We start from the raw sequence: 4,865 nt of genomic DNA, 5'->3' as shown, positions 1-4,865 counted from the left end.
AAATGATATTTATGAATAATTGATTTTTATAAAAATTGTTTTAAATAATAGAATAAAAAATAATAATTAATACAATATTTAATTTTTTAGGATATTGAAAGTTTTTTGTTTAAATAATATTTTTTTAAATATAATACATTGTGAGTTTAATACGAATTAAAAAAAAGTTACAAATCTTAATTTTATTTGACTGAATTTAACTTTGAATTAAAATAATACTTTTTAACAAGGGTAAAAGTGGTTTTTGATGATAATTATCCTGAAATCTAAGATGCGATGGAATAAATGATGAAACATCGAAATCCTTTCTTTTTTTTTCTAAATTTTTTAAAACGAACAATCGAAAATCCATATAGTGCATCAACCCCAGTCTAACAGTCAGTGCCTTAGAGACATTCGATAAATTCGATTAAAAATAAAATACTTGGTATTAATTTTAATTTGATTTCTGAGTAGAAGAGTGAATGATGTAACATCTTATCAGGAGACAACAATTATCCATTTATCCATGGAAATAGATAGTAATGATTTTATATTAAAAAATGAGAAGCACATGGCCAAGTTGTATCTGCTGCATTCTTCACTTTCAGCGCTTTGGTTAACGCGAAATTTAAAGTGTAAGAAAACTCTCGTAAGACTAATTCAAAGAAACCTATGGCAGAAAAGAAAAGGTCAAATATTTGACTTTTAGAACATTCAAGTGCAAATCTTAACTGTTGATTTGATTGAATGAATTATAAACATTTTTTACCAGTTATCCTTATATTTCATAAGTTTCTTTCTGAAATTTCAAAATTTCAATATTATCCTTTTTATTAATAATTATTGGTTTTTAAAATCGATTAAATAAATTCTTTAACTGATTTTCAAAAATTGGTTAAAATATTCTTTTTCATTTAATTTTTTATTTGTTATTTAATAATAATAAAAATAATAATAAGAATAATAATAGTATTAGTAATAATAATATTATTATATATAGTTTTTTTAAAAGATTTGTACATGTCAATAATTACATTCAATAATTAATTTAGACAAAGAATATTTTTATAATTTGTATAGATTTATAAGTAATTAAATTTGTGAAAAATGCAAATTAAAACACTTTTTGAAGTTTTTTCAAACACTTAGGAGATAGAATAAATTAGAAATGATATGGAAAATTATTGTTAAGCTTAGATTTCACTAACCTCATTTTCATACATATAATTACTCAAAAACTTTCCAATTTCATGTTATAGTCAATCTAAAAGTTTCCTCAAATCCTAATTATTTAACAGTACAGGCCTAAGTTTTTTATTAAGATTTAATTTCTTGAGTACTTAACAAACAAATTTGCTTTTACAATATAGGATTAAGATGACTAATGAGTCAAGTTTCATTCATAGATACAAGCTTTATTAGGTATCTTGTTCCATTTCTACATAAGATATTTTTCTTTACCTAATGAGTCAAATGTCAAGATATGGATAATCAAACCACAACACACATTCAGTAAAGAAACAAAATGCTAACATTGAAAAAAAAAGTATATATATAACGATATACATGAGAGTTCAATTGTTTACATCTAACCTCAACCAAATTGGGTTTAGTTTTTCATTGTCATGAAGAGCTAAAAATTGAAAGATGAACAAAGGAAGAAGATGGAGATTCAAGGAGGAATAAGGTGATGCTCCCACAAGCCCTATAAACCATCTAATTTATCCAAGATGTACTTTTTGTGCTCCGCAACACCTAGAAGTAGATTCTCTCTTGATGAAACAATAAGAAATAGAGAAAAAGTGTCACATCTACAAAAGCACTACCTAACACAATCCATTCCTTGTTGGATGCATATATTACTTAATCTAGAATAACCACGTTCCTAAATAACCTAATTATATTATCATCTAATAAGATTTCTTAACCCTCAATAATGATATTCTTAAGCTAATTAATCCATAATAATCATATTATCATATCACTTAACGAAGAATAATCATATTTACATACTAAACAATTTAGAATAACCATATTATCTTATTACTTAATCTGGAATAATCATATTTAAGGAATAATTAATACAAAATAACCATGTTCCAAGACTAATTAATCCATAACGATAATATTTACAAACAACCAAAATAATCATATTTCTATTTTAGGTAACTTATAATAACCATATTTATGAAGTGTTGTATGTTCTTAAAATTCATTAAAATTTGTTGAATGTTGGAAAACTAGTTTAAAAGGTTATAATGTGTCGTTTGAAAACAAATTCTACACAACAAAAGTATATGATATATATATATATATATATATATATATATATATATATATATTTCAAGTAAAATTAAAGAGAAATATTTGATTTAAATTTGTTGGAGGAGGAGCAAAATTGATTTTTTCAATTCAAGAGCACATAAGTGAATTTCAATACAAAAAAGAAGAATTTGAAGAAGATAAAGAAAAACAAGTTGGTCTTGTAATACCAACACTCAAGTTTAAATGTGGTGTTAGAATGCAAGGTTGACAACAAAGGAACAAACTTATTCTTCTATAAAGGAGTGACACTACAAAAAAAAAGGGTATTACCGAAGGCCAAAAGCCCTCGGAAAATGCCAAAAGCCCTCGAAAAATGCCATTTACAGACGGCTTATCGACGGCCAATCAGCCCTCGGTAAATCCCTTGTCGCTAACAATTACCGAAGGCTTTTGACCTTCGGTAATTACCGAGGGCGTAAAGCCTTCGGTAATTACCGAGGGTCAAAAGCCTTCGGTAATTACCGAAGGCCTATTTATATCAATCACACGCAGCTTCTTTGACGCACTGCACATCCAACAACCTGAGCCCACTGCCTCATACTTGTCTTCACGGTCTGAGGGTTATCACCTTCATAATTAATTCACATCAAACAACCCAATAATTCAGAAAAAATTTCATCACATCTTAATCTACTTCAATCACAATCAACACAAATTAAGCATAGAAAGACCAAGATTTAAATGTCCTTATCTATATTTCTCAAAGAATTTGATAACCAAGAGATCAGCTAAGTGTTTACCTGTGGTGAAGATGGCAGATCTGGGGACTGCCATGCGGGGAAGGAGTGTCTTCGCAGTCAGATGCGACAGAGGAAGACGGCGTGGTCCTGGTGGTCGTGGTCTTGGGGACGGTTCATCAACCAAGCAATCACCAAGGAAGATTCCACACTACACATAATATATACACAAAACAGAGATTTGGATTCAGTGATACATGAGTGTGTTAGATTTAGAAGGAAGAGAAACCTGATTTTGGAAAGAGTCGAAAAAGTGAAGAGGGTGAGCTGCAAGATAGGGAAAGGATTTGAGATGTGATTGAGAAGCACCATGAGTGATCAAGAAGAGGGCAAGTTGCAAATGCCCTGCCTCAGCAGCACAATGCAGGGGAGTGTAGCCAGCATCATCCACAGTATCAACCTCACCACCGTGTTCAAGCAGCACCTTCACGCTCTTTATTCGACCCTTGAATGCAGCCCAATGCAGTGGGGTCCACCCGTTCTGGTCCCTCCCGTTCACACTCGCCCCTTCCCCCAAACACCTCTTCACGCCCTGAACATCGTCAACCCTCACCGCACGCATCAGCGCGTCGCCCAACCCCAGCAAATCCACCAAACGCCTGCGCGCGTTGGACTCTTCACTCTCCGCCGCAACACAAAACGCCGTTCTCCCCTCCCTGTCCTTCACGCACTTCACGTCTGAGCATTCTAACAAACACTCCACGGCCTTCACGTGTCCCTTCCACGCCGCGTAATGGAGCGGGGTCCTCCCCTTACAGTCCACGCGATTAGGGTTTCCTCCCATCGAGACGCAGAACTCGATAACCCTCACGTGCCCCTCCCTCGCCGCCACGTGAATCGGAGTTCTCCCCTCCGAGTCCACCGAATCCACCTCCAACTTCTCGTCGCAATGCTCCAGCAGAAACTCCATCACGTCGATTCGATCCGTTGCCGCGACCTCGTGCAGAACTGACTCCACGATTTCGCAACCAGAAGCTTCCAGAAGCTTCACCACGTCGAGGCTCCCCGACCTGATTGCGGGTGGCATGAGAGACTCTGCCGTCGCGGTAGCGTCCGCGTCGGCGTCGAGCAAGTAGGCGACGGCGTCTGCGCTGCCGTTTTCGACGGTGGTGCATGGACGTCCGGTTCCGGTGAATGGAAGAGGGAAATCCCAGGAAGAGTGGCGGTGGCGCGGGGACGGGAGTGAAAATTTGGGAGAAGCTTTCCCAAAAAGCATTTGGAAAATGGACGAGGGAAATCCCAAATTCAGATTTTGTCAAGTGAATGCATATACCGAGGGCCAAAAGCCTTCGGTAAATCGTGTGTGTATTACCGAAGGGCAAAAGCCTTCGGTAATGACCAACTTTAATGACCGTCGGGAAATCCTTCGGTATTGTCATTTTTACCGAGGGGTAAGAGGCCTTCGGTAATAATCCTTCGGTAATGAATAAATTTGTAGTAGTGTGAAAGAGGAAGCATGATTTTGTATTTAAAGAAGAAAATATGTTTTAGAGAAAGTTGAAAACGTAGAGTATAGTGAAAAATGTGTAAAACCTTTGAATTTAGGGTTGAAGACAATTCAAATAAAGATAATAAACATTTTAATTTAAAAATGTTGGTTTAATTAGTACTTTGGAAATGTATTGAACTGACCAATTTCAAGTCTCTTTTAAATATTGTGCCACCTTTGCATATCAACATGCCAAGTCATTCCAATTTAAACGTCGTAAGGCTAATGTAACAATAGGGTCAATATTGTCCCATTTTAAAGAATATTGGGATAAACTTGAGTCAAAAAATAAAATGGGGGAAAAGATGAATATTTGGTAAAAAAATATAGGG

At 34.8% G+C, this 4,865-nt stretch overlaps 1 pseudogene; it reads right to left on the bottom strand.

Annotated features, from left to right (window-relative positions):
* Positions 1 to 3,207: 3,207 nt before the first annotated feature.
* LOC148195096 (protein VAPYRIN-LIKE pseudogene) lies at positions 3,208 to 4,260 on the bottom strand (annotated as a pseudogene).
* Between the last annotated feature and the right edge of the window lie 605 nt (positions 4,261 to 4,865).

This window comes from Vigna umbellata, chromosome 7 (genome assembly GCF_029865625.1).
Source record: "Vigna umbellata cultivar VRB3 chromosome 7, Vumbellata_1.0, whole genome shotgun sequence".
NCBI lineage: Eukaryota > Viridiplantae > Streptophyta > Magnoliopsida > Fabales > Fabaceae > Vigna > Vigna umbellata.
Note: the sequence above shows the minus strand (reverse complement) of the source record. Positions and strands in the feature narration are given on the sequence as shown.